Raw genomic sequence first — 10,818 nt, 5'->3', positions numbered from 1 at the left:
AAGTTATTAAGAACTGACCACTCACTGCTCCTCACTTAAAAGGGGGCGCTGTAAACAGACCACATTGTTATTCACCTGTAATTTTGAGCCTTGTTTCTGTACGCATACGTCCTCATTACAGTGAGATGTTCTGGAGCAGCTGCACATGCTCAAAGCCTGGACTAGAGGGGCATAGAGCCCCCCTCACCTGAGCTGTGTTCTCTGGAGTGATGGAGCTCCATCCAGTACCTTCACTGATGTTTATGTGGCCATCAAATCCTCGTGCCGCAGTGTTCCAGTGTGTAGTGTAAAGCCTTGGCGGTAGAGCAGAGGTCACCCCAGGCCTCTGTATTCTCTCTCTCCGGTGTTGTGCTGCTGTGTTGTTGACTGCAGGAATGTCTTTTCGGACGAGACGACAATAAAGCTCTTCCTGACTCCTGACTCTTGGCCTGTTTTCCGATTCTGGAAAAGAGTCGCTCCCAGATTTCCGAACTTCCAAACTTGCCCGTCTGGGGGAATCCCTGCTTTGTGTGTCGTCATGACAACAAAATGTTGATGGTGTGTGTCTCCGATTGTGGGACAACTGTGACATGACACTTAGTGTCCAGAACCTACACACTGCAGTGTGTGAGTGACAGGGTGAGTGTGTAAAACTGTCCACAGGTGTGAGTGTGTATGAGTGACTGGGTGAGTGTGTGAGTGACTGGGTGAGTGTGTGAGTGACAGCGTGAGCGTGTGAAAATGTCCACAGGTGTGAGTGTGTATGAGTGACTGGGTGAGTGTGTGAGTGACTCTGTGAGTGTATGGGTGACTGGGCGAATGTGTGAGTGACTGGGTAAATGTGTGAGTGACTGGGTGCGTGTGTGAGTGACTGGGTGAATGTGTGAGTGACTGGGTGCGTGTGTGAGTGACTGGGTGAATGTGTGAGTGACTGGGTGAATGTGTGAGTGAGTGTCTAACTTCCCTCCCTTCAGTGGTATAAAAATTATAAGCAATAAAAATAGTTGACTAAAAATGTCCTCTCTCTCTCTCCCTCTCTCCTCTCTCTCTCTCTCTCTCTCTCTCTCTCTCTCTCTCTCTCTCTCTCTCTCTCTCTCTCTGATAGAGTCCTCCTGTGTCCATTCTGGGACACAGTGGCTGCTGGTGCATGAAGGCTAGCTGTCGCTTCACATTACTGTGAGCAGGACACACAGAGAGAGAGAGAGAGAGAGAGAGAAAACCTCACACGCACATATGTTGGCTCTGTCTCAGTGGGCACAGAGTCTCTAAAATTTGAAACTGAGAGAGAGAGAGAGAGAGAGAGAGAGAGAGAGAGAGAGAGAGAGAGAGAGAGACAGAGAGAGAGAGAGAGTCCTAATTCTGCCTCTAGTAAAGGTGTAAATACCAACTGCAGTTAATGTCCCTCCTCCGGTCCTGAGAGAGTGGGCTGTGGTCTTTGTGGACGTCTCTGTGTCCAGCATCTCTCAGAACAGGAGCTGAAATGTGAACACCTCCATTTTTCTCGTTCTGGATCATTCTGGTCTGAGATAAACAGCTACAGCTCCAGAGTCAGTGCTGCGACCCCATCACAAACACACCGTCGCACACAGAGAAGAGGATTAGAGACTGAATATTAAATAAGAATAGGACAAGATTCCCTCTTCTCCACAGGGAAACACAGCTCTGGGTTTTAACGAAACCTCTGTTACCCGCTTTGATCTAAAACCCACTAAGAGTCTGTCTTAGTGCATTATCTCCCCCTAGTGGACAAATGACAGACTGTTAAACATGAGTGAAATGAAGGGCAGTGTTTGTACGTTTTAGACTAAATTCATAACATTGTTCTGAGAGTTTGGTGGAATTCTTGTGCAGTTGCTTCAGTGTCACATTTTGTTTAATTCCTTTCTATGGAGGTTATACAAGCTGTGAACGCACACACACACACACACACACACACACACACACACACACACACACACAGACAGGCACAAACACACACACAAAAACCTCAGCCCACTTCTCTGTGTCTCACGCTATGCTATGTGAGTTTCCTGTTCCTCTTGTTATGTGTGTATGTGTGTGTGTGCTGTGCCCCTTTAGTGCCATCAAAGCTCTCAGTGATGGGAAGTGAAACACAAGGTCATATCTGAACACTTCAGGGTTCACACACACACACACACACACATGGGTTCTGCCTAAAATAAACCAGCTCCTAACCTCACACCAATAATACACACACTGACACATACATAAATCTGCACACCTACACACACACTCTCTCTCTCTCTCTCACACACACACACACACACACAAACACACACACACACAGGCTCCTGAACACACATGCAGAGACACACCTACTCGCAGAGACACACCTACACACACTGCGATACACACACAGACTCTCACATTCACACACAGCACATATCAGAGTCTGGAAATAAATCAGAATCAGAAACACGAGAACGCCGTTCTGAACACAGCAGACGCTTTTAATCTCAGTCAGAACTGCAGCTCTGCTCCAGAGCGGCAGAGACACTCTGCCATTCGCAGGAAAAAACAGGAATCTGCTATGTGTCAATTCTCCTGAAGCTTTACTTGAGCGCAGAAGCACAAAGAGCTCATCTCCAGTGTTGTCCCTCAACAACTCCATTTAAATTGTACACCTGCGACACACTCCAGAAAATTTAGGACAGTAAAAACTCCAGGAGCACTGCTGTGTCTGATCCACTCAAACCAGCACAACACACCTCTTCTGGGGAAAAGGTGTGTACTTAAGAAATGTTATTTTGGAAACACTGATGTGTACTAAATCACTGCTAATGAGTATTTTAAATTATATTAATTAATTCATTCATTCATTCATTATCTGTAACCGCTTATCCAATTCAGGGTCGCGGTAAATTATATTCAATTATAATTAATATATACTGAGTGTACTAGCCATGTTATTTTGGCCACCCTTCTAATACAATTTAAATATATTTATACGGTTAGTGATATAAGTCATATGTCATGTAGCCGTATTGTAATTTGTAACACTCTACATTTTCATTGTATTATGGGCTATTATGACATGATCTGTTCATTTGTATTAGTTAAATTAGTGATAGTAATACAAATTTGGATGTGTTTAGACAACGGAGAGAACTCCAAACGTTAAAAGCACAAACTGAAATGAGGATATTGCTCTATTCCTGCTTCATAGGTGGTTAGTACTGACTTCTTCTTGCTGTTTCAGATCAAGGTGGAAATGTCTCCAAACTCGGCTAGACGGCTAAAGACGGCTAACTGCATTAGCGACAGTGCTACAAAACTAAGCACCTCAAGTTACAAATGAGTATCTGTGGGAATTCCTACAGTGAAGAAAAACTTCCAGAAGAGTTACACTTCAGACACAAACAAACAGCAATTGTTTTTTCCCTCAAACACACTGTGATGCTGAGCTTCTGAACACAAACAAACCTGAGAGAACAGCATTTCCCCACAATCGTAGATGTCCCCTTTGATATAAACAATAAAATCAAAACACACAAAAGTATAAGTACAAAGATAGAATAAAAATAGAAAGAGAGTAAAAGTAATATTACTGTAAAAAAAGGCAGGGGTAAGACAAAGATGACAAAAATTCTAAAGTAAATACATATTTGTCAGGAGAGCAGCAAGTGCTCCGCTAACCAAAACAAACAGGAGATTTAACAGAGTCCTGTTCAGAGAATATTCAACACGAGGCGAACTTAAGAGCCAAGGATGAACCCAAGTAAAAGTGCAAACACAGCAAATTAGTTCTGTTTTTGTTTCATGAGAATATTACATTACCATTTCCACAGAACACAAGAAGACCTAGCTGTAAGATCTGGCACTATGTTACACAGAGGTGTGTGTGTGTGTGTGTGTGTGTGTGTGTGTGTGTGTGTGTGTGTGTGTGTGTATGCAGATGTTGAGCTGGATAAATGTGATTAACCTACCGACTCCCACTGCAGCTCAGCATTGATCTGAACAACAAGAGCCTGTCAACACCAGCATAATCAATACACACCATCTACAACACTCACAGGAGAGAGGAGCGTGTGTGTGCGTGTGTCTGTCTGTCTGTCTGTCTGTGTTTGTGTGTGTGCGTGTGTAGAACACACTATGGCTCAGCAGTGTGGTGGAAAACTGGATCTAGAACTTCTCATGTTAAAAAGACACTAAACAATTTGTAACAGATTCTGAACAGCCCTGGGTGTTCAAAATGTTTTGGACCGTGTCTCTGAGGTGTGCATATGAAGGGTTGTGTGTGTGTGTGTGTGTGTGTGTGTGTGTGTGAGAGAGAGAGAGAGAGAGAGAGAGAGAAGGAGAGGAAAGAGGGAGAGAAGGAGTGGATGTAAGAGAGAGAGTGTAGTGTGCAGTGTGTATGTAGTGTGTAGTGTGCAGTGTGTATGTAGTGTGTGCTGTAGCATGTCTGTTTGTGTGGTGTGTAAGTGTGTGTGTTATGTAATTGTGTGTGTGTTGTTTAGTTGTGTAGTTTTGTGTGTTGTGTAGTTTTGTGCATGCTGTGTAGTTGTGTGCGTGTTGTGTAGTTGTGTGTTGTGTGTGTTGTATAGTTGTGTGTGTGTGTTGTGTAGTTGTGTGTGTGTTGTGTAGTTGTGTGTGTGGTTATGATGCTGACACTGAAACAGACTGTGCCAGGCAGACGAGACCAGCACACAGGAAACAGTGCATGCTGGGACAGGAAGTGGCCAGGCTGGTGGTGGTTGTGTGAGTGTGTGTATATGGGCGTTATTCTTTTAGACCTGAATGTGACACAGGGTCACGACCAGTGGCACTCGCACTCACACACACCTCAGAACAGCACACACAACAGATCACAGTACATCAGCAACTGCGTAGCTCACAGTGTGTATGAAGTAGTGTATGTTGGTGGGTGTGCTGTAGCATGTCTGTGTGTGTAGTGTGTAAGGGTGTGTGTTGTGTAGTTGTGTGTGTGCTGTAGCGTGTTTTTGTGGTGTGTAATGGTGTGTGTTGTGTTTATTGTCACCTGCAATGGATTCTGCTCTTCACCTTTTTAATTTTAATGATTTTTTCTTTGGCAGAAGAAAGAAATAGACAGGAGTTATGCTTGCAATGCATCATGGGATTGCCTTTGTGGCTAAGAAATGTAATTGTTATAGCCTACGTGTTGGGAGAACGCACACTAGGTGTAAAATGCTCTGTATGTAGACAGTTCAAAAGGTTTTGGGACAAGCCGTATTTCGTCTGCCTTCGCACACATATGAACTTGAGTGACATTCTTAATCAATAGGGTTTAATATGATGTTGGCTTAACAGCTTTAACTCTTCAAGGTTGAGGAGGGTGTTTATGGGAATGTTTGACCATTGATGTTGGATGAGGCCTAGCTCACAGTCTCTGCTCTAATTCACCCCAAAGGTGTTCTATCAGGTTGAGGTCAGGACTCTGTGCAGTGCCAGTCAAATTCTTCTGCACCAAACTCACATATCCATGTCTGACCCCTCTCTGTCATTTTTGTGGCTGAGTTGCTGTTGTTCCCACTGAGAATTGACTGTGGAATATTTAGTAGTGAGGAAATTTCACAACTAAAGGAGCGACCCATCTTTTCACAAATGTTTCTAGAAGCAGTCTGCATGCCTATGTGCTTGGTTTTATATACATGTGGCCATGGAAGTGATAGGAAACAATTGCATTCAATGATCTGAATGAGTGAATACTTTTGGAAATATAGTGTATTACCCACTTTTCTTTCCCACATGTCTGTGGCTTATTTTCTGGTTTACCTGGCCCCTGGGTGCTTTTGCAAGGTAATTCCTCCCCTACTTTACAGTGAACATATTAACCCCCATTTCTCTCCCTGTCTGTTTTTCTTTTGCCTGTCTCTCTCATGCTTCGAGACACCCTGCTCCTGCTGCTCTCCCTGATGTTGTTCTGATCCAGCTCCGCCCCCTATGCATCCTGTACAAGACCTTGGCCCACAGTGCTTGGCCATGCAAGGTTGTTTTGTTAGCTTTTACCCTCCCACAGAATCACTGACCACCTCCTGCTCCCCCTCGCATCTTCATCGCTAATTCTTATCTTCATATTACCTTTATCACTATTACATTATCTCTTATGTTATTATCTGTTATGTGTTGTGCTCTCCGGTGTCGACCCGAGGGGAACTGGTTCTTTATGAGTCCTGGTTCCTTCCAAGGTTTCCTCCTCGTGCACTGAGGGAGTTTGGCACCCCTGGCTCATAGGAGGATTGGACCCGGATCTTTGTAAAGCTGCTCTGTGATGACTTCTGTGGTGAACAGTGCTATATAAATATAAATAAATTGACTGACTGATTGAGTACATGACACAACGTACAACACAATTCTTCCAACTCAACACAACACACAATAAACACACAGCAAAACTAGACAAAGCACACAACACAACATCAATCTATTGAACACATGTCAAATAAGATCAGCTCAACACAACACCACACACCACAAATTAACACAACAAAACACTTCTGAATTCAACACAACACGACAAACTGTAACACAGAACACTGGATTAATATAACGTACATCTGCTACAAAGAAAAGCATGGGCTGATGTGCAGAGTGTGTGTGTGTGTGTGTGCTTGTGTGTGTGTGTAAGAGAAAGTGAGATTGTGTGTGTGAAAGGTAAACAGAGAGAGTGAGAAAGGGTGAGATTGAGAGAGAGAGAGGTAGTGTGTGTTTGTGTGTGTGTAAGAGAGAGAGAGAGAGAGATAGAGAGAGAGAGAGAGGCGAGACGGCTGTGGCTGGTTTCTCACACATCTCTCACTTCCTCCCGCAGAGCCCTGGCTTCTCACGCAAGCCTCAGTCAGCAAACGGGCCACAAACCCCGCCCCTTCACATGAAAACAAGGAACGGGAACAAGGTACTACATCTACACACACACACACACACACACACACACACACACACAGCTGGAGTATGTAATGTAGGTTAATATACCAGGAGTTTATTCCAATTAATATGTTTCTATTGGTCCTTTTCATTTTCTCCCTCAGACCAATCAGGACCTCGTGTCTCCACCGACAGAAAAACCAACCCCTCTCAGAGTGAAATGTTTGTTCCAGGTTTGTTTGCATCGTGTTGTGAAATGGTGAACAATAAAAGCCTTGATGGCTCAGCTGGGTCTGTCACAATAGCTATTGTTTCTAGTCGATGTATTGAATGTTGCTCTGTTCCTGTTCCACAGGTGTGTAATACTGACTTATTTTTGCCGTTACAGATTCTATAAGAAAGAACTAGCCCTAAATTCAGGAGAGCGCTGAAGTCATGAAAGTAAACACAGAGCGAAACTGCCAAAAAACTAAACAGCTCGAGTTAATAATGAGTTTCTGTGGTGATTCAAACCAACCAACAAGGCGTCCAGCTTCTGAACGTAAACAAACCAGAGAGAAAAACACTTATCCGGAATCGTATATGTTACCTTTAAAGAGCACTTTTAATTATTAAATATATCCTGAATATGTATAGCATGAACACAAAAAGACCACTGTTTTTAGACAGAAGGGTTAGAGAAGGGTTCTACTGTAACAAGCTTGACATCGTAACAACAGAAGAACTTCTTTGGTGCCATTTTTCAAGCTGCTGTATGGAATCATCTACAGCGCGTTCTCCATCAAACCGAAGAACTCCTTCACGATGCAACAACCCTTTAATCATGCAAAGGGCTTTGTAAGTTGTCATGGTTTCCTTTAACAAAGAACCCTTGAAGAACCATTATTTTGTGTAAAGGTGTAGCCTGATGTTGTCCAATGCGGGTGTCTCCAGTTAAAGCCTTGAGAAAGTGGGCGGAGCCCCTGGAGAGTGGGTTGTGGTCATGGTAACACATGAGGCTGATGCATGTGGCTCCACAAAGATGTCTCTATATAGTGAAGCGGAGAAGGGAATCATGGGTAAGTGCCGAAGCGCAGAAGCTCATTTACGGATGGCTGTGGCATCACTGGGACTCAAAGTCAGTAGATGATGCTGTTATACTGACACCTAGTGGTCTGCGGGGGTCAGAGACCCTCTATGACCTCATGTGGGCAACCCATTTGCTAATTGCTGGTGGGAAAAACAACAGAATGTTGCTTTAATCACAGTCCTGTGTTTCAGAGAGCTTCCCTTTGTGCTGCACCCACCCCACCGCACCCCATTCTCCCCCAGCGCCGGAGGAGAGGAAGTGTGTCATGAATATGTAAACGCTCTGTGCCCACTGTGTCTCCGGCAGCTTTTCCCTCTTCTTTCTCTTCTTCTTCTCCTCCTCCTCCTTCAGCAGGCACTTGTTTACTGCCTGCAGCTCCCTCCATTCTTCTATTCTTCCCTCTGTTTTCCTCCTGCTTCCGCCCACCATCCGCTTTCTACACACAGCCCCCGAAGACAAGAGGAGGAGTGGGAGATAAATGACAAAATACAAGACTCTCTCTCTCTGTCTGTCTCTCTCTCTCTCTCTCTCTCTCTCTCTCCCTCTCTTTCTCCCTCTCTTTCTCCCTTTCTCTCTCTGTTGTTCTTTCAGCTGCCAGTTGTTGGTTTTTTTTTTCCGAATGCAGGAGCAGAGAAAGTGTGTCATGAATATATACTCTTGGAGCTTTGCACACACACACACACAGATCTATGAATTGTGGGGACATTACATAGATCTCCATTCATATTGTGAAAACTTTTCATTATCATTTTTCATGAGGTCTACAAACTTAACCTTACCATTAAAGATTAATGATTACATTCTGGAGACCACAAAGTACACAAGTCCCCACAATGTGAGTGTGTACACAGGCTTCGGTCCTCACAGTGTGATTCCTGCCACACACGTTTTATCTCACTATATGCTGTAAATGCACATACAGAATATTACACATACATACACTCTCTTTCTCTCCCTCTCTCTCCACCCTCCTTCCTCTCTCTCTCCTTCTCTGTCCCCATCTCTCTCTCTCTCCCTCTATATTCCCCCATCTCTCTCTCATGCTCTCCCCACTCTCTCTCTCCCACTCCCCTCTCTCTCCCTCTTTATCCCCATCTCTCTCTCTCTTCCTCTCCCCACTCTCTTTCCCTCTCTCCCACTCCCCTCTCTCTCTACCTCTTTATGCCCCATCTCTCTCTCTCTCTCTCTCTCTCTCTCTCAGGGGACAGTTGTCAGTCAGGGTTTACTCTGAGTGGTCAGACTAATTGATCTCTAGAGCCTCAGAGGGAGACACTAAATGCAAAGTTTTTTTTTCTTTCTCAGAGCTTGAACCACAGGCTGGTTCTGGGCCTTTCTCTCAGTGTCTCTTTCTGTGCGTATGTGTGTGTGTGTGTGTGTGCGCGCGCTCGATGGGGGGGTGGTCCTCTCTCCCTCTCAAGCGTAAAGGGTCTAGACGTAAAGGGTTCTAGATTAAGGCTCTAGACTAAGGGACTGGTTACCTGTGTACAGTGCATCTCAGTGAGCTCTCACACTTATGATACCACAGCGCCCCCTGGCGGCGGGGTCCACACAACACTCTCAGAGTCAGAGTTCAAATAAATTGTAGGATCATACTCTGGAAAAACAGCACCCCCCTCAGGACACAGCAGGAAGGAGTCAACCTTTCTTTCTTTCTCTATTTTCCTCTCCCTCTCTGGGTATGTGTGTGTGTGTGTGTGTGTGGGGGGGGGGGGGGGTTGTGTGCATGATGAATGTAGAGTTAATGCATGAACAATATGTCCTTTCTTCCTCAGGAGTTGTTCTCTCTCTCTCTATCTCTCTGCCTGTGTGTGTGTGTGTGTGTGTGTGTGTGTGTGTGTGTGTGTGCTGGCTGCTGCTGATTTACACCCCACAGTGTTACAGACCATCACCGTTAGCCCGTGATGAACATTATTACAAAGTTATTCTGCGTATTAACTTTATTTTAATGTAATATCAGTAACTGTGTGCGGTGTGCAGTGCCCCTCGTCCCCAGGGCAGTGAGAGTGGGTCTGACCCGGGGCCACAGTCCTGCGTTAGTGACCCTCGGTGGACACCGTCCGGCGAAGTGGGTCATGATTAAAAATAAGAGTGTAACATGATCAGAGCCGAGGGAGGCAGGGGTCCGGAGGGGGTCTCTCTCTAATTTCACCCGCAGCTGCGTGTGTTCAGAGCCTCGTTCCTCTGGGCTTAGGTCACTGAGTGAATCCTCGCTCTCCTCACTGTGACGCAGCGGAGGGTTAAAGGAGTCCCAGCGCCTGCGTAAACACTTATCAGGTTATTAATATGGTTCTGTTTCTAAACCAGGACCCTCTGTCTTCACAGCGCTGAAAAACAACTCAGCAGGTGAAAATAACGTCAGAGTCTATTTCCTCATCACAAACATGTTCCTGACCTCATCACACCCCGAGAACACCCCGCCTTCACAGTGAGGACAGTGCCCTGTCTGTGTCAGTAGAGTTTATATCTATGAACATTAAAGCACCATTTACTGTTTAAATATACAGATATTTTATAGATATTCTCATATGAAATTCAATGCCACATATGGCCACTGTCCCTTTTCATGTTTGTGGATGTTTAGTTTACTACATCATTTGAACACAGCAGCTGTCCTTCACACTGTGTGAAAATGTCTTGATGAATGAACCAATAGAAACACTCCAAAATGTCTCTGAATAAAATGTTTGTACATTGACTTCCATTGAAAGTTAAAAAGGCTTTTCCTCCTTCTGTGAAGTCCCTATTTTGGGAGATACATGTTTTTAATTGGACAGTGATGTTATGCTTAAACATTAGCACATTTTAAAGTACAGTATTCATGGTCTGTAAGCGCTTATCCAGATCAGGGCCGTGGTGAGTCTGGAGCCTACCCGGAATCACTGGGCGCAAGACAGGAACGCAGCCTGGAGGGGGCGCCAGTCCTTCACCAG

This window comes from Hoplias malabaricus, chromosome 13 (assembly GCF_029633855.1).
Source record: "Hoplias malabaricus isolate fHopMal1 chromosome 13, fHopMal1.hap1, whole genome shotgun sequence".
Lineage (NCBI taxonomy): Eukaryota > Metazoa > Chordata > Actinopteri > Characiformes > Erythrinidae > Hoplias > Hoplias malabaricus.
Note: the sequence above shows the minus strand (reverse complement) of the source record.